Source organism: Dysidea avara, chromosome 7, assembly GCF_963678975.1.
Source record: "Dysidea avara chromosome 7, odDysAvar1.4, whole genome shotgun sequence".
Classification (NCBI taxonomy): Eukaryota; Metazoa; Porifera; class Demospongiae; order Dictyoceratida; family Dysideidae; genus Dysidea; species Dysidea avara.
In genome coordinates, this window is record NC_089278.1 from 29,232,877 (window position 1) to 29,260,320 (window position 27,444).

At 37.5% G+C, this 27,444-nt stretch overlaps 2 long non-coding RNA genes across 2 annotated transcripts; both read right to left on the reverse strand.

Annotated features, from left to right (window-relative positions):
* Positions 1–2,496: 2,496 nt before the first annotated feature.
* Positions 2,497–13,603, reverse strand: LOC136260127 (uncharacterized). The gene is made up of 3 exons (XR_010703435.1): positions 13,457–13,603; positions 3,825–3,979; positions 2,497–3,777 (listed from the first exon to the last, which is right to left on the reverse strand). It is a non-coding gene; the product is annotated as an uncharacterized lncRNA (long non-coding RNA).
* A 7,489-nt stretch (positions 13,604–21,092) lies between these two features.
* On the reverse strand, positions 21,093–22,185 carry LOC136261385 (uncharacterized). The gene is made up of 5 exons (XR_010703878.1): positions 22,036–22,185; positions 21,699–21,992; positions 21,510–21,637; positions 21,372–21,459; positions 21,093–21,314 (listed from the first exon to the last, which is right to left on the reverse strand). It is a non-coding gene; the product is annotated as an uncharacterized lncRNA (long non-coding RNA).
* Positions 22,186–27,444: the final 5,259 nt, after the last annotated feature.

Here is a 27,444-nt window from a genome sequence, read left to right on the forward strand (position 1 = left end):
AGAGACTTGCAAAATATTAGAAAATAAGGCATTATTTTCAGCCAATATAATAGAAAGTAGTAATTGCCAATATATAATAGATCTTGTTTAATTTTGAGATCTATTTTGCATGACATCTATGGGACTTAACTTGATAGTGGTTGGTGCATGGCTGTTTTCTCTGTAGTGATGTCATACCAATGACATCAATAAATACTTACCTTGCATGTGGCTGGCATGTGATAATACATGTACTGCAACATTAATAGCTGACATTTTAGTTAGGTAGCTGTATCGGGCCAGTACATTTTTGTCTGTGCCTCTTTATAATGGATGTTTGACATGTGCAGTAGAATAATATGTACATAACACTTCTTCCCCCACAATTACTGTGGTACGCCTACTCAATGACATATGTTGCTACCCAATGGAGGCCTATGCATATAATTCCACCGGAAGCTGTATATAATTATAGAATAAATATTATCATAGCTATATGGGATGATGTTGCGACTGGTGTTAGTGATTAGCAGTTTTATTAGTGTAGCGACTTTGCTTGGAGTTGCCAGTCACAGTACTAGTCTCCCTGCCGCAGTGTCAAACAGGCCAACGGTTACAAGGCTGTCTGCCGCAGGTAAAAGATTTCACCAAAAACTGTTCCGTCATCCCTATATAAAAGAACTATACAAGAGAATAACGTACAAGAATGGCTCGCTTTCCATGGACAACTTGAAAGTAGGGCTGAGCGATACTGCCATTTTAGTATCATGATCGATACTAAAGCCACTATTCACGATACTTACAAATATGTCAATCATAGCTGGTGCTACATAGTGTATTCCTCAGTATTCCTGCAGGAAGTCTTCAAAAGTAGCATCAAACTAGCCACTGTCAACTATGTTTACAGTAACAGTTATTGTAACACATGCTTTGAAGTTATGTTATGGTGTTCACACCTCTGTGCAGGGGTAACCAGGTTATGACTTACAAGGATTCTTGAGCCTAGTACTTCATAACAAATGGCTTTTTAATGACAGTAATGTACAGGCATGGTATCACGATAGTTAATAACAAAATATCGCGATATCGATACTTTCAAAATATCGCGATATATTGCTAAAACGGTAGTATCGCTCAGCCCTACTTGAAAGACGATCCCATTACAATTTGGAGCTTTACGGACATAGGTAGCTAAACCATTTTTGTTAGCACACCTGCATTGATCATTAGCTAGTTAATAACCATGCAGAATGTGTTAGCTTCTTTTTTTTTTTTGCACTTACATTGACTGAATGTGTTAACTTGCACTTACAATGACCGAATGTGTTTTGTTCAACAGACTTGGCCAAAGAAAATAGATTTCCCGCTGTAACTTGTGTTAATTCTCCTAAAGGCACACAGATTATGACGATCATGATTTTTAAATGGAGTGAATTAAAGAAAGATACAGCTGATAGGCAAGCCAACCTTTCCAAAGTCATACTCCGAATTTACAAAGATGCAGCCACTACCAAGGAAAAATGCTCCAAAGTGACATTGTATGCTAAAGTGTTTTACCAGTATAGCAGTGGAGGAGAAATCGAAATAACTGGTAAAAAAATGATATTGAACTGTCCAATGGAAGGAAATGGGAAGACCTTGATTTAACTCCACCTGGCAGCTTGAAGAAGCCTTAAGCAGTCTAGGTAATATTGCTTGCTATTTAAGGGCTGATACAGATTTTCAGGCAGTTGCATCTTTGAAAGTTCTGTGACAGTCCAAGCAAAGCCTTAAGCAGTGCTATTGTCAGCAGGAAAGCAAGAATTCTATAAGTTTCTGCTGGGCCACAACACTCAACGGCCGAGTGCAACATTCTGCATACTTTTACCAAGACTTCTTGTATCTGTGAACAAACAAACAAAAAACTACGACTAAACACACGAAAATCAGTCTTGACATACAAATATATTCTCAGTACGCTAACTGCTAACCTGTAGCGATGAAGAATACACCATAGTACACTGGCCAGTTTGTTAAAATTATGATAGAGGCGCTTTTCAATAAGTCCCCGCTTATTCTTGTAATTTATCATAGTTTGCAAAGATTATATATGGCAATGTTTTTTAAAAATATTTTGTACTATGAAAACCGTGGAATTAAGACTTGGTGATTGGTTATCTGGTTTTACAAAGGACTAGTCTACCGTATAGGAACCGGGAAACGCAGAAAACTTCATGCCTGGATGGTTAGTGTAAGTCAATAGTGTGGTCACCAATAGTCTTGTGTGTATTTCCCAAAAGCGTATTTTGTACTATGAAAACCGCCGTATATAGCTTTCATCTTATAATGGTAGATAGATTTCATGTTCGTTACTGCAGCTATAACCGGGGAACTGGCTAAAGATTATCTGACGCTGCATGCCAAAGCGCTAAAAGGCTTGCTCCTATATAAGCGCGTACATCTTGTGAATAAAAATTTTTTTTTAGAAGTCACTCAATTTCCGGATATGCACTGATGTATTCTTTACACCAACACAATATTCAATAGACTAGTTCTGTATTGCAAAAACAAACGACAAAGGATACGCTAGCGCACTCACGTGTGAATAGGCTTCTAATATGTTGGCGTGTATCCTTTGTCGTTTGTTTTTGCAATACAGAGCTAGTCTATTGAGTATTGTGTTGGTGTAAAGAATACATCAGTGATTCAATTTTAAGGTGAATTAAAATAATCTTACTTGTACGTGTGTTAAATTTTTAATACGCGCGCGCTCTAATTATTATAGTTATATAGTATCGATTGAAATCTCTTCAGGCTTCCTACCTGTGGATAAAATATGAATTCTACAGTATGCTGTATGTTACACTAGGGTATAAATATTTCCCAGTGCTCAAAATCGAGTTGAGCATGCATATCACGTGATCCGTTGATCCGTGATCCGCTAAATACAGACGCCCGTTTAGGAGATGTGAACTAGGAAGAAGAATTATGTCCACAAATGTACATCTGGTGAATTTATCAGCTTCGTTTCATTGGTAAGGCCACCAAAGAGCATTTGAATCATTGTTAAGTGATTTCTTTTGTCTGTAGACGTCGTTTGATGATGAGACCTATATAGAAGAAGAATGATGTACCTGCTACTTTTATCAAAGTGAACACTACTGGACACATTTCATGTTGTTTACTCAATGTTGTACAATTTTAAATTTTTTAATATGAAACCTCTAATCTTATAATAGTAAAGATACTCACATCAGATATACTACATTGAGTTACACCACAATTATACATTGGTGAGTATATCAAATATGTATTTCTTACATATGCACGTATTATACTTATGTAAACAGAGGTTATACACGTGGTTAACCAGTAGTGTATAAGTCAATTATACTCATATATTATACATAGTAGTGTAAATGGTATCTATACACAGGTACAACCATGGTGTATAACAGATGTGCCACACATGTGTATCCTTGGTGTATATCATAATAATACATCAGTTATACACCTATGTATTTCAAATGTTTTGCATGGTGTCATATTCTAAAGATGGAAATATGCCCATACTGTAAGCCTATTCTGGCAAATTAACACGAAGGATGGCATACGCACATATCATTTATACAACTACTTACTTTCATAAGCCTCCACAAAATTCCTCCAATATTTATACCCTTTCATCTCCTCAAACCTTTTGAGAAATGCATCACCTGCTCCTTCTGTTGCCACATCATAGTATGTGTGGCAAGACTCATTCTTTTTGTGCATGAGCACAACTATATCTATGTCAAATGACTTGTGTAGAGTATGAACCTGATGGAATAATATCCATTATTACTTTTACAAATGTGCCAAAATACCTTTGTCTGTAATATTTTCCATTGCTTGTGGCAATTTTTTACAGTCTTCACCAGTTGCTTTAGATTGGACTTTTTAGGAAACGCCAGACCACAAGTACAATTCCTTGTGCCTACATACACCTCTTTACCGCAACTTGTGCACTTCTTCAGTATCTCTATGTGTATATTGTAATTGTAGTTAATCAATTTACATAATGTAGCTGCAGTCAGCTCAAGACTGCATACAACTTCACCATGGCGTACCATAGATCATTACGTACTAAGTTCTACATTTGAGGCATACAACTACATAATATTATGTCAAAAATAGAGCATCCAAGAATTGTGCATACAGATATGACAGACATACAAATGGTCCAGAGCTCAAAATAATACCATATCATTAAATTTGACACTTGCATGATGACTGACCAAAGTAAAATAGTCTGACCTTTGGCCTACCAGTATAAGCTTTCAATACACTTCGCCCATATCTATGTTGTGTGGGAAAAACTATTTTAAGTTTGGCTATAGTAGGTAGGTCAGATTAATGAAAATTGAGATAAATTTCATACTAGACAATGGGTGTAGTTAAAATCTACTTTTATATCATTAGGCTCCCTGGTTGAGCTTCCCTGTAGCATTTTGAGCATTGTATGATCTGCAATGATCTTATAATGCTTCTAACCACACATGCCCACAATGTTGATATCCACACATGATTTTCAATAGTACTTTTGAAGAAATAATAGTACTTTTGAAGAAATAATTATACAGTCGGTTGGACCTGCACAACATAAGATTTTAAATAGGTATGGCCTAATGTATGCCAACCTGCTTAATATTGAGTATCAACATTAACCATGTAGCATATTGACTGGTAAATCATGTGTAAGAGATATTATTGAGCACTAGGCATTTAGTACAGGCATTTTACCAAGAATATTGGGTCAACCTCACACTAACTGCAACAAAAGCAAACTCAACAGATTTTGTTTCCTTATTATGTCCTAAATGACAGAAAAAAAGTCCTAAGGAATCCTCATGGGAGAACAGTGTGAAAATCACCGAAATAAAAGCCCATTTTGTGCTCCTTAATGGTTTGATATTTTTACGGTGTTTATGGTCATATCTCAGCTAGTATACCACTTATATCAAAGTTTATTATACCATTAAAATGCTCTTGCAAAGACGAATCTTTTGGTACTAAAATTATCACCTTAGGAAAATGTGTTAACGAGTTGTAATCAAATATATCCTGGATTTGCTTACTCGTTGTGCATGTTTTACAACTGTAACTACTGTAGTAATGCCTTTATGGATGATTTTGCATGCATACAGAGTAGTAAAGTGAGTTTGAGAGTTTTCAACAAGCAGGAGAAAGGTTAAGTTGTGGATGAGTGAAATATCACATCTACCAATGAGAATGATCAGGCCCAACATTGTATGGTATTTACATGCAAGGCAAAATACTGTACATGGTTTTTTTAATTCTGGTGATAACAAGAGAAGAGTACTTACTAAATAACTGAACAAAGCTTGAACCAGTTTGTCAATCTTGACATTAGGTGCTGAAACCCCGGGAATGAACCAAGGACCTTTAGATAAAGGTGAGTTGACCATTCAGCGTTCCAGCTCAAATATTCTCAATTCTTCTTTCGGCAAGGATGTACAACTTGTATTGTGTGCCATCTGCAAGACTTCTACAGACACAGGTGTCCCTTCTTCTACTCTAACAGCAAAGGGTAGTTCAACCATTATTCAGGTCAGTATATATTTCCAGGAACGACAGCATTCGTATATCAGCAATGTTGCCGCAAATACTGTAACCCACATCAAATAGCAAAAGACGCCAACCAAGAGGAGCCAATGCCAAGCACGTCAAGTAATGGCAGACCTGTACTTCAGTCATCTTTGGAGGAATTTTTGGTCATCTTTGGTCATTTTTGGAGGGATTCAGGTTGATCCACTGCTTCTCTTTCAGAGACTTACTACTGTCATGCAATCATCAGATGATCTGGAGTTAGCCTTCAAGCATAAGCTGTGTAGCTCATGCTTGAAGGCTAACTCAAGCATGATCTGCACAACTCATACTTGCACAGCTCAGCTCATGCTGAAGTATGAGCTGTGCTGTGCAGCTCATACTTCATGCTCTCTTTGATTCCTCTTTCGCTCCATGAAGCAGACAAGCCAGCACTTGCTGATACAATATAGAAGATTTGTGAAAGTGGTGTCCTACCAGATATCACAGATGATGGCATTCAGTATGTCCTGGATGGCGGGGCGCATCCCATGCATGGTGTTGCAGTTCTACATATGGAGACATCTATCACCAATACACAGAAAATGTAGCAGGAAAGTACAAGTACGCTATAGTTGTATTTGATAGCTATGAAAATATGAACACAAAGATAGTCAAAAGGAAAGGTTAGTGCAGTGCTGCTAACATGACCATCACAATGAAGAAGGACCAGTTTTTGGTCAACCGAAAGAATAAGCAGCAATTTATTTTCATGCTGAGCACAGAACTGGACTGCCAAACTTACCATGCACCAGCCACCAGGAGAAGCTGATCTCTTGATTGTTCAGAAGACTGTTCAATCTACTACCATGTACCAGTACCACTATGCTAGTTGGTGAAGACACTGACCTCATTGTTCTGCTCTGCAACCATGCAAGTCTTGACTGCCATGACCTCTTCTTTTGTCCTGAGGCAAAGAAAACACAAAAGCTTCACGTCTGGAACATCAGAGCCACAAAGAAAAGCTTGGTCAAGACATCTGCTACAACATACTCTTCATCCATGCTATTCTTGGGTGTGACACAACATAACATCTCTATGGGATTGGAAAGGGGACATCCCTTAGCAAGTTCAAAGCAAGCAGTGTGTTCCGTGAGTAGGCAAAGGTGTTCCATTCTGATTCAGCCTCCACAAATGATGAGATAGATGCAGGAGAGAAAGCTCTCTACAATGGAATGCTAACTGACACACTAGATTCCCTCTGACATAAACAGTTTTGTGAAAAGGTGGTTTCAAAAACATCCCACGTAAAACTACAATCTTTATCACCAACTACAGCAGCAGCAAAGTACCACGTTCTTTGCACATACCTTCAAGCTCAAGAATGGAAAGAATCAGCCGCAGAACTTCATCCCATGCAGAGAGTGGCAATGGTAGAAGTGTAAAGAGGAGTTTGTGCCACAACTGCCAGACTGCAGTACACAGTGAGATGCTCATGCAAGAAGTACAACATTGAGTGCACTCCTGCTCGTGGTAACTGCAAGGGAATTGAGTAGTCATACAAGGGAATTTACAACAGTCTCTTTGATATCACCTGTGTATTATTAATTATATTTGATTATAACTCGTTAACACATTTTTCTAAAGTGATAATTTTAGTACCAAAAGATTCATCATTGTGAGGGCTTTTTAATGGTATAAGTTTTGATATAAGTAGTATCCTAGCTGAGATATGACTATAAACACCGTGATACATTAAGCTATTAAAGAGCAAAAAAGTGAATTTTTAATTCAGTGATTTACACACTGTTCCCCCACGAGGATTCCTTAGGACTTTTTTTTCTGTCATTGAGGACATAATAAGGAAACAAAATCTGTTGAGTTTGCTTTTGTTGCAATTAGTGTGAGGTTGACTCACACAATGACTGTACTAATTCACGAACATCTTGCTAGAACATGAAGGAACTAAAACTTCTTCAGCAATTTCGGTCAAGGTGATATCAGCATTCTCAGCCATAACTACGTACATACAGCATATCAATTGAATCAATGCTTCATGTAAGTGCGACCACAAAATTAATGATAAACAATTTACATTATGCACAAATACGTATATGTATATTGCACAACAATAGAGGTATTATGCGTGCCAAGGGGAGACAGTGGTTATCCATGTGAGCTCATGTGAACTCCTTGGCATCTTAACTACACAACTTCTCCATTAGTGCACCTCTCCAAAGTCAGAAATCCTACACATTAACTTTATAGTCGTATTTATAGTGATAAGGCTACTCACCACATGGAACATCATGGTATAGTTTTGTTTACATTGTGAATCTGTTTATGTAGCTACAACCAGTCCCAAAAAAGTAGGTAAATAATTTTAGTCACTATTAATTGATTTTTCTATAATTTTACCACATTAAATTTTGTAACTAGAATGATCATGGAAATAACATGCATCAGTGTCCACTCCCTGTATTTATTTACAAGCTTTTTGAGTAGTAAAATATGAGGAGCTATCACCAAATGCTTAAGTAGCAGTCATCACCAAACACTTATTTATACCACCATCTTCAACTATCAACACACGGTACTTGTCCATTTAAATGTTTTTGTGGAACAAAGTACCTTTGGTACTAACTAACGATCATTGAACGGCTTTTCATAGTGCACCCTACAGTAAACTTTGTTATATTAAATGAACATTAAGGTTGTGTATAGTTTGCTTTATTGTTTCTTTTGTAGCTGTAAAATTTGTGTCTGTTTTCATTTTACTTTGTTGTCTTTATTTTGCTATATGTTAATTGTTTATATTCTTTGTAGTGTACTTTCTGTTGGATCGCACCTTGTACAGGCTTGCCTTTTGTGCTGTGTCCACTGTATTGGTAAATTGATATTAAATAATTAATAAATGATTTAAGTGGTGTATATCATAACACATAATACATCAACATTTAAAGTATATCGTGATACCCTAACTATGGTATCGTGATACGCAAAGTTTAGGTGGCACCGCACATGCAGTTCTGGTTAGAGGTCACTTCTGCCTGACAAGTGCCTATATGTACAATGCTTGTGTCACATATACATATCCTCTCTTGTCCTACATAATTCCCAGGATAACTGTTGGACATATAATTTCTGCTGGCCTACCATGAGTTTAACAAAAGTGGGCAAGAAGTGAAAGTACAAAGTGGATGACTTGACTACTCAAAAATATTAAACTCCACTTAGTGCAGTGTACAGTATATGTATATGTACAAAGGATGTATACTTGATAAATTGGCAACATATTTACCCTTAATCCTCAGGCTGCAAGAAAAACTCTTTGTTGTTCAATATTATTGTATTCTCGTATAGGGGAACAGTAACAATTGCTCATTGTTTCTTAGGGTGTTGATATCCCTACTTATCTGATGCAAAAGCCATGACATTTGGCTTCTTCTATGTAGCAACACAGACTGAAAAACACCATGTAGGTAATATAAATTATTGGATTGCATCCATAGACTTTGTACACGCAGTGGTGGATTTAGGGGTTTTTCAAGGTTTCCACGGAAACCCCCTTTGAAAATATGCGCACGCCACATCTAATTAATGAGTGGACGGGTGGGAGATACAGTATTAGTGGTGGATCCAGGGAAGGGGTTGTTGAGTGCTGATAAGTCGATCGATCTTCAGCCTCAGAAAGCTTAGAATACCTGTTAAAATTGTTGAGACCTTTTAAAGTCCATTTCTTATGTCCATGCCACCGATGCTCAAGACAACCAATCTCCATCAATTTTCTCCCTCTTTAATGACACTGAACTACAAATTCGTAATAAGTACATAGTTACTATACATAGTTAAGTAATAAGTAATTGTAATGCAATTAATGTATAGCTGTACATTTCTGGCTGTGGGCACAGGTTGCCCACAGACCTTTGATGCAGGTTCTCCTGCTTCAAAAAGTATTATAAATAAAATAAATATTTTTTTATATTTTTGGTCTCAGTTTTAAAAGTGTGGAGACATCTGTATAAAATGGAAACCCCCTCTGAAAGCTTCTAGATCCACCACTGACAAGAACCACTATTTTCATGCCTCAATGAGTCATTCTGCTACAACCAAACAGTGCTTTATCTTGCTATGTAGATTACTTGTGATACACACAGTTATGACAATTGTTTTTGGTAATTCTGACTATTCTGTACAATGGCAGCACCATGGGATACAATACTTCAAAGCCAAACCTGGTGCTGTCTGTACAAAATGCCAGTATCAAAAGGATATAGACAAGGTCTGCAGTATGAATCCCCATCTTACTTTAAGTTTTAGCTATGCAAAATCCAAACAAGTATATAGCGCTATGCATAAAACTTTCAAGTAATGTTGTGTAGCTCGGTATACAGTAGCAGATTTCTTGAATGCATATATTCACCACACCTCACCTTGGTTTCAATTCATACTGTACCATTAGAATTAAAACACCATACTAGAGATACTCTTACTATCCTTTAATTCTTGCAGCACGCAACCACTTGAATCCAGTTCAAAATCCCCCTCGGAGGGATCGTGAGTGGGACATAATATTGATAGGTGATTATGCACTTGACTGCTTTATTTCGGTATGACACTGCTCTGTTATAGTATCTCAATCTTGAAAGTAGATGACCTATAGGACACTTTTACCTTACCACTGGGTGTACCTCCCTCTGTCATACAAAAAAATTGTGGAAATTTGCAATAGTATGTTCATGGCAACATTGACAACCACTCCAGGCATGCATGGATTTGCTACTGAAATACTATTAAAATGAGATTATTCATTCTGTATAGCCTAACTAGTGTCCAACAAGTACTTTTCTGGGTGTGATATATATAGAGAAACTCTCCCCGAGTACAATGAAGCTAGAAGCCCAATTCATTAAAAAAATAGATGCATCTAAATGGCCTAGTCCAACCCAGTGCTCCAAATTTCTCCCATACAGTTTGTATTGGGTGTTTAAGGGTCATCTAATAAATAGCATAATAATTCATGACACATGATAGATACCTCAGAATCTAGATCAGATTTGGAAAGTACACAATTTCAATGAGCTATAGTAGAAGGAAATCAGAGAAATTTAGGCATGTCATTTAAAAATTGATAATTACCTTCTGGTTAATTCAATGGCAGACGTTGGCAGGGTGAACGTTCTAATTAAATTTAGAATTCAATTAGTGCAAATTCTGAATTCAATCGAATTTTTGCGATGAAGCATCCTGATGTAAAGTAAGACTGTAGGGAATGTATAGTACCAACGGTTAACCAGCGATTGACTTGCCAGTTGACGATATCCTTATCAAAGAGCAACGTAGTCTTCCCTCTGCTTCTGGAGAAGGGCTTACTGATTAGAAACTTTGTCAGCAAGTGCTTATAATCAGTGAGTCCCTGATTTGAAATACAAGCCTGGCCATGCAAAACTATATAATTCAATTCCTGAGCTCATACTAAGGACATCTTGAAGAATATCATCAACTGCGCTGGTAACTATTGCTCCCAACAGCATTACTCACATAAAGTTAATTGTTAGTTTCTCATCCCCACCAGCATCAAATTTTCATAGCCACATCAACACTAATTTCTCTCACATGTGATCCCGAATCACAAGCTACACATGCTTTTAGCTACTATGGAATTTGTTTCAGTGGAAATCAAATGTTCAACAAGAGTTTTAAAATCGTGGTATTCCAGAGCGATCCAGTCTTGACTTGTATGTGACAAGTTATTCTGCTAGACGACTGAACGATAGTGATCCTTTCTCTGCACAGTACCGTACCACTGCGACAGTGAAATTCCAGGCTGGCAAGGACAGAAAAGAGCTAATTCGTGTTTGTAGTTGTATAAGTGTTAGGTGCTAGTAGTGTTAGGTGCTAGTAGTACTGGGCGATATAGATTTTTCTTATGTCATATGTCATGGCAAAATTTATTCATGATATGAATATATGTCACGATATATACCAATATTTCAAATTGATGTTTATTTTTTTTTTCAGATGGTTTTCATGTACTATGTACTACTACACTGTACACAAAACACAGGAATAAGATCATTTATTAGCTAATACATCATATGCACTTATGCAGCTAGTTAAAATGATAATTAAAAGGAATGTTGATTTGCATACTGGTAAGTTACAATACTTAGTCTTCCAGTTCACCTACAACTTAATCTGCAATACCTTCATCATCTTGATCTATTATGATATTTAAATTAGAGTTTATCAGTTTACAATAACTACATATGCAAAGCACATGCAAGCTAGGAGGGGCATGCTCCCCCAGGGAATTTTAAAAAAAATGCATGCACAGGTGCTTTGAAATGGCTTTTTTACATACACAATCTTTTTCTCCTTTCTTTTTTAATAGCAAGATAACTTAGACCAAGTTATATAATTAGTATATTCTACTTACTGCTTTATTAGAGTATCGCACTGACTATTAGAGTAGTTCGATCTTTACAAATTCCAAGTAGTTGAAAATTGGTGCTGGTTAATCACAGTGGCTCTTTGAACTATTCTTCTCACTGATACTGCTTCCTACATGTCCCAAGCACTGTACACAGATCTAAGTTAGATAGTGCCTTCAAAATACCCAACAATGCCCCAGGTGCAGCAGGAGTAATGGCAAAACTGGAGACACCATCTTATGAGCTCACGTTGTACTGCTTAGATCACGTGCGCTATATCGTGATATAATTTCTAGCTATTGTATCACGATATAAAAAAATGTGTCGTGATATATCGTATGTCAGCTATATCACCCAGCACTAGGTGCTAGTATAGGCTTGGATAAATGTTTTACAGCACATACAATAATTAATTTAAAAACCCACGTGCCCGTGTCAAATTTTGGTGGTCAGGTGGATGAGAAACTAACAACTAACCTTATGTGGCCTAATGAAGGGCATAATAAATCACAGCAAAATTATTAAAAGACAGTGGGCTGCAGGTCCTTGACTAACGAGACTCAAATTTTAGCCACAGAATGTGCATAAACCCAACCCAGTGAATAGAGATGACCGCAAAACTCAGATGAAACAAAACGACGTCTATATTGTAGCAAACTTTTTCACATGCATGAAAATAGTACAGCCATGTGATCATTAAAGTTCAAATAATCAAAATTTGGTATGGCTACTTAAAAATTGATGCAGGTGGTGATGAGAAACAAGAAATTAAATAATGACGGCCTAGCTACACAGCAGAAAAGATACGACACTCATTAAGTGCCATCAAAAAAATGTGTTAATTGCATATTTTGAGTTTTAAAACTGATACTTAATCTGACTTTATCGGGTTATGGAGACCTCGAATACAATTTCCAGTGCTATGGTATTCCATTTTTGCCATTTACCCTCCGTTTTGTGTGGTAAGCTCTTCACCATGTGACAGTGCCTCCAATCATCTTGTATGTTGACATCAAACCACCAGGATTCACCGTATCATTCATTTACGCATAGGAAAAGATGTCGATTGGCACCGAGTTTTTATTGAAACCCTTCTAAAGTTGCTTTTTAATTACTCTGTATAAATCCCATACGCTCACGTGTCGTACCCCCTCCTCTGGCTACACAGCTTCGGGCCTATGTAGCTGGTTTCTTTAAATCACCTTAAACAAAACGCAATACTGATGCATATCAAAAACCTTCCCTGTAATGATTTAATAGATTTTATTTATTACTATCAACTTTACCAGTTAAGCACTGGAGGGCGAACAAAGAATTCATAACTGCTGAGAGGATGGGGTTATGGGGTACTAGGTAAAGTATATCCACACGTATTTATCCCTTGCGTCACCTCCAGTGCCATGCACTACACATTAACCAAGCGTGTCTCCCAGGTTAATTCTACAATATGGGACTCATAGTTACAAAATGGCACTCACATTTCTGCGTGAAACTGGATTCCTGAAAGCAGCAACAATCGAAACGATATTGATGGTGTGCATCAACTGAGTAGTCAACCCGGCAGCTGCAACCAACCCGCGACAGACTCGAGTTTGCATGGACATGGTATCAGTATACGGTGGGGACTATTCTACGGAACGGAACGGAACGGAACGGAATGATGGACTAAACCACGGAACGGAACGCTTTCTAAAATTGAAGCTTGCAACTTACCATTGCTGAAACTTCCCTTATAAGTTAGCAGTGGCATCTCCAGTGGGTGATTAAAACATAAGATAAAAAGAATTAATGGATCGATTGTGGGTTTTTGTTGGTTGTCATTAGTAACGAAGTATTATTGTGGGATGAGCTGTATCAGTGATGTTCATCCATACGGAAGGGAACTTTATGTGAGCTGTTTTTCTTATTTAGACTTTAGAAAACAGTCTGGGCCGGTCTTTCAAGTCATAAGTCAGTGTATAAATAAAGCAAGCAGGAAGATACTGGTAACAGGAAAGAGCCAGCTGAATTAAAACTTGAAGAATTTTGTGCAGTGTGTAAGGAGCAAATATTTTGGCAGACCGCAAGGAGGGTATATTCTGCAAAGTGTATGCATGGAGTTATTTATATATTAACAGCTGGTGCAGTGGATTAATGCCGTATTCAATAGTGAGCTGATTTTATCTGTTGCACAATTCAAGGATGTGTCTGACTGCTAGCCTTGAATCAGCCAAAACTCCAAGATCAGCCAAATCTCTATTATAAGCTGCATGTGAAACCATGCCCGTAGCCACCAGGCAAACGTGATTTGAACCAGGATGTGTGTGTAATTTCAATGTATCTAGTCAGACCTGAAATGGAACACTCGCATTAATTACATACCACCTAAGAATCCTAGGATTTCTTAAGTGTAACATTTCACATGCTTCACTTCAAACAAAACAGGTTAAATTTGTTCGTCTATTTTCAAGTGATTCCCAGTCCAGCTGGTCCATGAAATTACAATGGGATCACATGTATTTGTTACAGTGCGGGCTGTCCTGTGTTGGATCTACTCTAGAGTTGAGATTTCAAGGTAGACTCACTGCCAATGTACTGACACTAGTACTGTTGTAGCATGTTTAAGTGGAGGACAAATGAAATAGTAATGCTAGATTATTTATGTATACAAATTTTTCATAATGAAATTGATATCCCATTTTGATTTGTACTTCCACTTTGCAACATATTCAAGAACAAGAAGCTACCACACTTAATCTCCAACCACTGTCATTAATTAACCAAGATCTCACTAGTCTGTAATTCACCTTACTGTAGTGATTTTATTGATTCATCTGTATGTTTTCTTCATTTTCCTTTGAAGTTGTACCAAGAGTTCATAATAAGGTGGAGAGTGTCTAACTTGAATGCATTCACCAAACACCCTGCTTAAAGTAACACCTCGGCCTTATTTCAGAACAAAGGCTTTACCTTCTTCAGCAACACTAATCAACAGTTTTCTATCCCCCAGTAAAGGTGTTGATTTGATGAAAGGTGAACTTTACGCAGGGTGTTTGTCAGGCCATACTAAGAGTTAGACACTCTCCCCCATACAAATCAGTATTACGAACTCTTGGTTGTACAGTATAGGTAAACAAAGATAAGTTTCTCTCCCGTCTTATTCTAGGATTTCTATTGACAAGGAAAATTCAATTATTTGTATACAGGCTCAAAATTGAGAAAATGTAAAGAAAGTGAATTAATATTATACAGTCAGTTTGCTTTTGGATATTTAATGTCTCCAACCACAACAAAAATTCGATGAATCCATGCATCTCATCACTGGTCGTCTGAACATTCTGAAAGTGATACCTCACTCAATCAACCATATAATCTGTTTATTAGACTGAATAAAGTCATGATTACCTAAACAATCAATTAATGTTTTATAATTATCCTATTCCATTTTCCTGGAGGTTCCACTGATAAAATGCAATTTCAGCAATGATAGCAGCTAGCCAAGCTGCAAGTTGATCCAGAAAGCATTCCATTCTGTAAAATAGACCCCATCCAGAATTCAACTCAGTACTCAGGCTGAGATATCTGACAATAGTCCACTACTCTGTTAATGAATCATTGATGTTCACACAATATAGCCTCCTTGAGGTATCTGAATGTTTGCTCCTCACACACTGCACAAAATTCCTTTAGATTCTGCTTAGACTAAGTTGATTCAGCTTGTCACCATACTTGTTTCCTTTGTAGTGTAGCTATACACATACTGATTTATGCCGATTAGAAAGGCTGGGCCTCAGACTACATTCTAAAGTCAAGTAAGTAAAAATAACTCACATACTAGTAAAAACAAGTCATGCATTAGTTCCCTACTTGATATATCCGAAGATGAACACACTGAGTCAGCTATTCCCACAATTAGTACTTCGTTACTAATGACAACCAACAAGAACCCACAATCGATCCTTAAATTTTTTTTTCTTAAATTCGTTTTATCTTTCTTGGGGTAACGTTTGATTACCTGCTAGAAGTGCCACTGATAACTTGTACAGCAATGGTAAGCTGCAAGCTTCAATCTGAGAAAGCATTCCGTTCCGTTCCGTTCCGTTCCGTTCCGTAGAATAGACCCCACCTCAGTATACAGAGAAATCCCCGACTAATGCTTGCCCCCTAGTTCCCTGTATACTTCCCACCATACACTTCGACCGTATAGTTCAAAATAAGCCACTTTTCACTATTGAACCATATGGTCAAAATAAGTACGAGAATAGGTTGAAAAAAGCAATCTGGCTACGCGAGACTAACGAGGTGCGGAAAATTGCGTTTTCTTCCTTCCTGTCAATATACTCACGGGTGTTGCGCGCCGGCTTCTTGGGCCGCACGAAAGACTACCGTGTGTCTTGATATCCAGATTTTTATTGTTAGTGTCTTCCTTCACTAAGAAACAGGCGTTCAAAAAATTTACGGAATTTTTTCAATAATACGCAAATATTTCACCAAATGTTTTTATTGGCCGCAATCCGAAAAATCAACTTTCACATATCAATCCCCCTACCATTGTGGGATTATTGTTATTATTAGCACTTTTCAGTGACCAGCACTGAAGGTCTGACAGCAACATGTGCTGCAGCCTTAGGATTACCTAACGTAATTTCAGGGACTTAGACCTAATGACTTGACTTACTGACTAACTGAAAAGGCGTAACAGAAAATGGGCCAAAGTAAGGAAAAAAATCCCTCCAGCCCCAGGATTCGAACTGCAGGTCACCCAATGTCTAGTCGGGGCGTTCATTGTAGTATCCCATTGCTAGATCCACCATGAAACCGGAGGCACGATTGTTGTCTTCACAGAACTATCGATTTTAGTATTTCGTGAGATGCAAAAATTATTTTTAAAATTTCATGCTCCACACAAAGAACAGGATAGAACTTGCTACTTAGCTAGGCATTATCTAGAGTTAATGCAGTTAAAAAGTACGCACAGTAATAAGCAAATGATTCACTGCGTTACCGGCACAGGGTTGCTTTCTCTCAAAAAGCAGAAAACAAAACACGAATTTTCAAATTCAAACTACCCTACCAGCCAAAATAAGAAAAGCCAACTCTTCCTCATAATGATGTGATACGGTTGGATGCATAGTCTGTCTATGCTGTTAGTCTGGAAAGGATCTGAGACTTCTCACCATCTGGGTGAAGAACATCAAAATTTTCATGCGTCATTTCAAGGTGGTGTCTATTTTACGGACCGGGCGAATTTTTTTTTGGACGAGGTTATGACTTAGAAAATTTCTAGCACCAGTAATTTTCCGTAAATTCTGTTCAGGCACGTGTACTCCGGAACCAAACTGTGAACTTGGCCCCTTTCAGTCTACATGCACAGGATGGACTGTCGAATCGTGGATGCTGGAATAGCAGCGATGATGTGCTCTGGAGAACTTTACGATAACGTAAGTTCAATGTTTTACTAGGCAGCGGGAAATTTGACAACTTATCAAAGCGGCTACAGTAAATGCCGCCACAGTACTAATAGTAATAATAGGTTATTAAACGGCCACAGACTTTAACGTCAGCTCCATTTTGTACTATTGGGACAACCCTTCAGTTATAATAAGAAATCAGCTGCCACTTTAGTAAATTTCCCAGGGAAAGCCCCTTCAGCTAATGTAAAAGCTAATTAGCCAATTTCTGTATTAGTAGCTACAAGAAAGTGCTATAGGTACATGTAACAATTATTGTGTATCTACCTTAGGTAATATCATGGTACCTGAAGTTACTGTAAGCAGAAGCTACCAAAACATTAAAGTGTGCATCCTTTGCAGAAGGGCAAACACTGTGAGGTACTGTCACTGAAGCTTCAAACTGGGATGAGAAAGAGCAAAGTCCTTAGAATTCCGACTTAAAAGGTGTTTTTATGCTTTACTGTACACACATATTAAAACTAAATGTCACATCTGTAAAAGCTATTGTCATTGTCACAGATGGAAGTACACTTTGAGATGTTTTTTATGTTTTGTGGTCACTATAGTGTGTAAGTATTATTGAGTAACCTGTGTTATATTAAATTATGCCCGCAATTAAAATCTGCCCATGCCCGATATTATGTATATTCAACAAATTGTTTACCATTGGTGTACAGTATCAACTATGAAAAAGTCATGTATACAATGATCTCTAAAGTTAGTAGTTTCACCATTTTCCAGCATTCTGCTTACTTAAATTGATATTCTTGGATAGAGAATGTGACCTTTTTTGTACTGTTTGATTTTTATGTCAAACTTTTAATGTGTAACGCTTTGCTTGCTTGCGAGCTTCTGCTACTTTTTTGGTGCGTGGACGTCCTTGTTGGGCTGGACCCCTGCCTTTTGTACCAAACTTCCGTCTACCTATAGCTGTGGCTTGTACTTTAATAATTTTTCCTTTTCGAATCAAACCAGATTTCATAGACTTGGAAAATCCATCCTTTTCAGATCCAAAACTATGTAAAGCAGATGCTAGTCGAGCTTTGGATGGAAAAGAAGATAAACGGCTTAGAAACTTTTCGATTCCACTGTTCAGTTGAGGATCATCAGCACAAAGACCATGCTTTAAAGCTTCAGCAATGTGATCAATTGAACTGAATAACTGTGACCTTTTCTCTTCATCCTTGGTAGCATCATCGTACACTGTTTCTATTGGCTCGTCTTGTGCTCCTGCTCTAATAAGGTCCCAGCAGCTCTTTGAAAAATCTGGCTCATCTGGTTTGGGATTCGTTACTTCTTGATCTGGTGCACCATACATTTGTTGATGTAGAGATGAGTAAAAAGAGATGTCTTTTTCAGTATCATCACCCAATGCAAGTATTGCAAAGTTTCTGCGGACTGAAGGATTAACAGTAGGAACAAAATTCAAAGAAACTGAGTGATGTTGTTTAACTATTGCTGCTTGATGTACACAAGGAGATCCATCCATACCTTGTGGGCATGAACAGGTACATAGATCCATATCAACATTGTATTGTACATCAGGATCAGATTTGCTGGTCACTACAAACAGTACATCTGAATTGTCTTGCTTGACGATCTTGTTTGCCGGAATCATGGTGGCTTTCAACCCTTTGTATTTAGATGCTATGTAATGATCAAAACGGTTATGCGCCACACTCAACAATCTCCTCTTGTAGTACACTTCCATAGCATCTGTGACAAACTGAAACATCTGAACAAGATTATAGGCGTTAACCCTGCCAAATATAATCTCTTTCACAATGCGTATTCCAGCCTCTGCAATATTGTTGGTATGGTTACCTCTAACCAACAGTGATTTTCAGTAGCACAGTGCCCACTCCATTCGTTTCTGCCACCACTTTTCTATATAGCTCCGAAACTTTGGATACTGACGTACTAGTTCATTCTGGTTGAACTTCTTGTATAATTCATCTAGCTGTGATGCTGACTTGGCATATACCATTTCTTTAACTTGAGTGATTAACTCCTTTCGGTGGTGGTGGTTTATTTTGTTTTTCCCATCGTACAACCATGTCCAACAGCTCTGTAAAAAATGAAAAATGCAAATTAGTAATGTAGCTCCTGGCCAGACATTTTAAGGGCATTACGCTCTGCTACACTATCATCAGTCATGATAACAGATGGACCATCTTAATTCCCATAGAATGCATTCACTGGCACAACTTCCTTGATCATTTGCATGGCTCTTTGAATTGTGTCCTGTTTTTCATCTGAGGTGATTGCTACAGCCAGTGGCAGTCCTCCAGCTGGACTACTGGTTGACAAAATGAAGAGAGAACAATTGTATTTTTCCAAACATGAAGTAGAATCACAGAATATCATCTCCCCAGATTGTTGAATTATCTCATGCACACGTGACATGAGGGGTGTACAAGCTACCAATACTAAAGGTTTACCATTAGCCATTTTTCTTCTTTTGCTTTTAGGGGGAGAAACACAATTTTCAATGTCACTGTCCTCATCTGATACTTCAGAGCTATCCCCAAACCTTTCAAATTTCTGAAGGAGTGCTTTCCCACCTTGACAGCTGTATTTATCATTGTAATCATTGACTTCTGCTTCTAAAGTAGTGAAAAGTTGTGGTCCATTGTCCATTGGTCCGTACACTGTAGAACGCCACTGTTGGTAAAGACGACTAACGTCGTGAACTTTAGGATTAGTTGAACAATCAGCCAGCTTTGTTTGAAGATTGTCATCAACTTCATCCATTAAAATATTTTCATAGTAATGGTGGGCACTTGCTGCACTGTGACCTGCCAAAAACAGTTTAACATACCTTTCTTTTGTTTCAGCAGAAATAGGTCTAAAGCCTAGTGTGTGAGCTGAGTGTAGAAAATGATTGTGAGTAAAGTTAAACTGAAGGTGCCTTTATGAGAGGAACAGAAGTTGGCTTGTTGACTATGGAGTTCCTTTTTTGTAGGATTTTTAATTTTAAGAACAAGAGATGATGGACACCCGGTTTTCTTTTGTTGTACATCTTCCATCAATGGATTCGAGGTTTTTTTACATACCGCTTTAGCAGCTGATTGTTTTATGGAGAGAGGCTTTCTCTGATGTTGGCAGTGCATATCAGTACGCCATAGTATTCGCTTTAAGGATGGCTTGTATGTTCTGGTAACTCGATATGTGCATTTGCTATGATCGCACATTTTCCCAATCCACTCCTTTGCCTCTTCATCATTGTTAAGGTTAATTCTTATGGTAGCTGTAAATCTCAAATCTGGATATTCTTCTTTTGGAAGCTCATTGAACTCCTCAACAACGTAGGTGTACATTTCATCTGTAGGCATAACAGACTGAAGTGCATCTGGAAGATTATCCACTGGGCGAAATGTTCCATGTCCGCTTGTAGGTAACGAGTATAAAATGTGCATGAAATTTGTCATTTCAGTCACATTTCATACTTAGAACATCAGTAGATTTCAATAAAGTTTCCTACAGAGGATAGAGAACGATTTACTGCATCTAGAATGGTGCTGGAAATGAGGCAGTGAAGAAATGTACATTTAACACTGTGAAATGCATACAGGATGTAAAAAATCCTGTAGCTGAAATCAACATTTTCTATATTGTGCATCTGCTTTATACTGTGCTAGTAATATAGCTATCAATGTCTCGCTCCTGTGCTGCATTTACTACCCACAATACGTATTTCATTAATAAGTAAAAAAGCACATCATTTGTACAGCAACTATAATTTTCAGTTCACAAATTAAAATTCTTGACACCTTCAGGAATCTTTTTTTCTGAGGGATGTTACATCACTAAAATTAATGTAGATTTGCTCTTTTACTTCTGTCGGTTGAGTGCAGCTTTCTTCTCATAATCTGTTTCATCACTAGTTATATATAGGTAGCATCTGTAAAAATGTTGTTACAATAAAAATATTGCTATGGCAATTTTTTCAGTGACAAACCTTGAATTAATGTATACTATTCCTTGTACAGTGTCATTCATAGCTTTCACAAGATCCAGCCATGATCACAGGTTTCTCCACTGCCTAACTTCAATAGACCACAAAATACTCATTTCCAAGAACTATAGCAGAACTTACTATATGATTTCATCTACAGTACTACCACAAGACATCATCAGCAGTCCAAGTTTTGAAAGCATCAGTAACTACTTTGTAACTTCCTTTGACAACTTTACGTAGCTAGGTGATGCTGATGGCAGATCCCACTGCCATGCAATGATAGATAACAAATTAATGACGAATCATGAATTAGCCACATCTTCTTACCTCACAATTGCTACAAATGCAGCTCTTCCTATATGTATTTCTGCAAAGTTCCCTATGTCAGGTTAGCTTGCACTTGCAGTCATCTATAAAGTAGACTTAACCAATTCACTGTGAGGTAGTTGTACTAGAGATGATGAGTGCTTGTGGAATGCACCCAGTTGTCTCTCAACCCAGGGGGTGTTATCCTCTACTCCTTTTGCCAGCAAGCAACATGCGATTTTGTAGCTACTATAGCAAAGGTATACAATTGTGGCGTCGCTAGAAACTGGTGGAAAAGGATGGAAGAGACGATATCTACGAACGATCATAAATGCTGTGACAGTCTTTATAGCTATACCTGCAGGTAAGTCTGCCATGGAGCACAAGTTCTGTTCTAGTTCTGGATGACAACAAGCTGCATCATTGCTAGAGCCTCGTTATTAACTGCGACTAGAACAATCGGAAGAAACATGCAGCGAAGGTGATTGTGTGCAATCTGTGCATGCATGCATGCTGTTGGTATATATATACCATGATAGAGCAGTGACCTGATCCATGCGCAGCCATATAGCTAGTGCGGTGGATGCACTGTGGCTAATTAGATTATCCACACAAAGTATTCATGTACTTGAATGCATTCCTGTCAACTTCTTAGTCAGCCTTAGCCTACACTAACAGAGCAAAGCCCAACACACACACACACACACACACACACACACACACACACACACACACACACACACACACACACACACAAACACACACACACACACACACACTAGCTACTACACAACATTAAATTTTTCCATGTATCAAAGCACTGATTGTGCCTACCAAAGGTAATGGATTTGATAGTGACAGACTGTTAGTAGCTACAGAATTTTTTTGTGATTTATAATGTCCGTGCTTGCATGCATGCATGAGTCAAAAGCAATAGCAAAGTATAAGTCCTTTCAAACTATTGGCACACAGACTAACACCTGTTCCTTCAAGCCACTAAAATGAATATAACCATTAACACTAATGAAATAATGTGCTGTGGTGGATTCCCAGTATGCAAATTCATAGAATTTTTTGCACTACACATCACTGCCTGCTTCGAAGAGCTTTTGCTCAATATGCTTCACGCATCACTGTGGCGATTATTGTGAACACTTGGCACTTTTAAGTTAGTTTTAATATAGAAAAAGGTAGCTACCACCATTAGCAGGACACATGTGCATAGATGGATTGCATTCCATCTTAAGAGCCTCTGTGATTGAAACTTACTTTGCTACATGCTTAATGCATGTTCCTGACATGTAAATATGTATTATAGTGCACACAATAGTTGCTAACAGGTGACTAGAAATTCATTTACAACGGAACAAAGTAATGTTATAGTTTAATATGTATTCAACTAAAAGCATTTAAAAGTAGGTCTACCAAAAAAGTCACCATTTAAGAAAGGTCCCTATTTAACAACTGGGTAAACCGGAGCAATGTAAGTAACCTTTATTGCTCCAGGAAGCAACAACAGCAACTGAGCATCAACCCTGGCTGAAACCTTACAATTACCAAACTTTGACTGTGCCTACTAAAATTCATACATTTGATAGTGACAGACTGTTAGCAGCTATAGAAGTTTTTTTGTGATTCAAAATGTCTACAGGCCATGCTTACATGAATGAATAGCAAAGTATATAAGTCCTTCCAAGCATAGGCGACACAAAGACACTAACAGCTGTTACTTCAAGCCACTAAATGGATATAGCCACTAATGAAATAATGTTAACAGGCTGTGGCGGATGCCCAGTTTGGAAATTCATAGAGTAGATTACTAAGCTACACTTCACTGCCTGCTTTGAAGAGCAATGTGTTTCACATATTGCTGTGAAAAAATTGTGAACACTTGGCACTTTAAACACATAAAGCTGCAGCTACCACCATGCAGGATCAGGTAACACAGTTAAGCAGGACACATGTACATAGATGGATTGCATTCCATCTTACGGACCTCTGAGATTAAACTCTTACCTTGCTGACATGATAGAATTTTGTTCACACATTGCTGCTAACTAGTGCTAAGAGGTATTTAACCAAAAGGTCTACCAAAACATTTAAAAATAAAGTTATGTGTAATTCTTCAACTCTATGAATATGACCAATTAGCTGCCACCACCCTTCTCACTCATGCAGTTTCTTAGCAAATAGCTAATTTTAGGAGAACTTTATTCCTCATGCAAGTCCTTGCACATTACTAGCTACTAGTTACATGTGAATGATGATCACATCTAGTTGGTCTCATAATGTTATTAAGGCATACAGGTCTCCAAATCTGTATAGTAAATCTGTGAACTAATGTGATACTAGCTTTAGACCACCATATGAGAGTGCTGTAATCCAAACATTTTGTTTCTTACAACATCATAATTCTTGCACGGATAGAAGCCATTTAACTGTAAACCAACATTGCAATTAATAAACCATCTAAGTGTCATTAGTGTTTTTTCCTGCAATAAAGTTCTACCAATAACCTCTTGTACCAAGAGTCCATACTATAAGACCTCTTTATTATGAACTATTGATAGTACACATATACAATCAAAAATCAGTAATTTATTGTTATGCATTACATACACTTGTCAGAAAGTTCCCAGTGGCAGTGACACAAAGACTAACACCTGTTGGTTTGACAATTGCAACCATCCACTATAGGATTGCGGGAGAGACTATACCACAGTTGGCTGTGGAGCCTCAACAGAGACTAGGGGAGGCCACAACATTACAGTATACTGTGTTAACGTTGTCCATGACTGACCAAAGAGTTGAGATTAGCCATATTGTATATTGTCAATGTAGACTTGCATGAATCATGTATCAGGTAATGTAGACAGTACGATGTAGCTAATGTACACAGAAACTAGCTATATGTAAAATGATGTGATATCATCATAGCTAAGTTGATAGCTTGCTTCAGTTATAAAATTAATGTAAAGCAACATCACAATAATATGTCACCTGAGCGATAACCGGGAATGCTAGGATGGTATCAACTTAGTCACTGCACTGTAGCTATGTTACACATAATCACCCACATAACTGTAAAGGCATATATTCCCATTCCTTATATATACACTAGGAGAAATTTTTATGGTGTACATGTATAATATTCATAGCCACTTACATTTCCTTTATTATTATATTCATGAAATGCACTATTTCTTTTTTATCTCCTGGCAACCAAGTGCAGGTTATTTTATCGTAGTAATCAGTACCTTTCCACAAGTCCAGGTATATCATTGCATTATACATTAAAGTACATAGCATGAAGATGGTGAACCGCTGAAACAGTAAGTAAAGCCATCGCTAGATATTTACTAAAATAAACACTGTCACAACGCCATACTCCCTAGCTGTCTGTCACTATTCATGACAAATTCTAACATCTATATTGTACAAAGACACAAAGTGTAATACACAATTAAGGCCATAAATTCATTCAATATTTACCTTGGCATACAATACATAACTATCTAGCTCCGTGTGTTGACTGTTTACATTGTCATGTTGAAAGCCCTAAAGGGTTGAGTATCATCACTGTATGCCATAGCTTCTTTTTTCTGTAGCACAGTAAGTCACTGAGAAATATGGTGTAGTTGATTTAGATACAATTCTGGCATCACATAAAGTTAATTTTAAAAGTAAAATAGAGCTTCCTTAGTATAACAATTCATATACCACTAAAATGTTATTGCAGCAGTATAATATGGGTTACAGTGTTACACATTGTTGTAGAGACACTCTGTTATATGATGTTGAAAGCCTATGTTGTATTGAGAACCAAGTTTTGGCTCAGTATTACACTGAGCTAAACACAAGAAACCTGCAGTATCCATTTGATCAGTTTACAGCTGCATTTTCACTAGTCATGAATGTGGTGAAAATTTTAATACTGATTTTATCTACATTTCTTGTAAATGTTAAAACAATTTACTGCAATGTGACACTAACAAGAAATTGTACAGAAAATTTTCAAAAACATTTCCTGCACGATAATTCAAATAGGAAATTCTAAAGGAAATCATTAAAAAAATTTCCTACATGCTGACACAAGCAGGACATCTTACTTTTCATGCAGTGATCCCAGCAAATTGGTTTGCTGTTGTACCTGTAACTTCGTGTGACAACATCAAATTTACTTTGTTTATTGGTTATAGTCAAAGAGTTCTCAATTGATGCATCTAACTCTTCATATGGTTGGTTAGAAAGATCCATGCTTGGCTTTTCACATTTAATGTGGTGCGGATCCGAAACAAAGCAACCAATCTCTTCACTTGCCAGTGCTTCACCCTTTAATCATAAATACCAGTGTAACATTTTTTCACTATTTGTTATATTGCTATGGAGTAGGGATAAATTCTTTTGAAACTATAGCTATAGACAGTAGTTGAACTTTTCTGTGAGCTTACCACATGCATAGACACACCAGAAACATCTTAGGCAGTTTTACCTCGATATATAGTTAGTTGGGTAAATATAATCTAATCAAAAACAGCCAAGCTGTAAAAAAAGGTGCGGCCCCCAAAAAGGCCATGGTGAAAAAAGATGTGAAATCCAAGGTGGCGGCCAAGAAATGGCAGTGATGGTAGGTTAATGGTTACATTTTAATAACAACAATTCAGGTGAATTTGGTGCCAAGACCAAGCGGCACAAAATTCACCTGAATTGTCGTTATTAAAATGTAACCATTAACCTCCCATCACAGCCATTTCTTGGCCGCCACCTTGGATTTCACATCTTTTTTCACCATGGCCTTTTTGGGGACCGCACCTTTTTTTACAGCTTGGCTGTTTTTGATTAGATATCACTTCTTTTTGTATTTGTATACTGCAAAGCCGGCCTATGGCTGGCTTTAGGGATTTTTTAACCCATGTGTTTTTCTCTTTACTACAGGAAGAAGAAAAGAACTTAAAGAAGACTTTTAGTACTTCAATTATTTTTGATTTTATTAGTAATTATACAAATTATATACATATATTTATTAAATGCCCATTATTCCCCACAGGATATTTTTTTGCAGCTGATCTCTCTACTGGGTGACTTGAAATATAGCTGAACTATATACAGGATGGTTTCTTTGTAGCTGAACTCTCTACAAGGTAACCTCTTCTAGCTGGTCTCTCTACTGGGTATTTTGTTTCTAGCTGAACTCTCTACAGGTGATTTGTTTGCAGCTAAACTCTCTACATGGTGGTGTCTTTGTAGCCGAACTCTCTACATGATGGTTTCTTTGTAGCTGAACTCTCTATAAGGTGACTTCGTCTAGCTGAACTCTCTACAGGGTGATTTTTTGTAGCTGAACTCTCTGTAGGGTGATTTGTTTGCAGCTGAACTCTCTACATGATGGTTTCTTTGTAGCTGAACTCTCTACAAGGTGACTTCGTCCAGCTGATCTCTCTACGGGGTGATTTGTTTCTAGCTGAACTCTCTACAGGTGATTTGTTTGCAGCTAAACTCTCTACTAGGTGGTTTCTTTGTAGCTGAACTCTCTACATGATGGTTTCTTTGTAGCTGAACTCTCTACAAGGTAACTTCTTCTCTACAGGGTGATTTGTTGTAGTTGAATTCTCTACAAGGTAGTTTGTATGAGGCTGAACTCTCTACATGGCAGTTTCTTTGTAGCTGAACTCTCTACAGAGTGATTTGTTTGCAGCTGAACTCTCTACATGATGGTTTCTTTGTAACTGAACACTCTACAAGGTGACTTCTTCTAGCTGATCTTTCT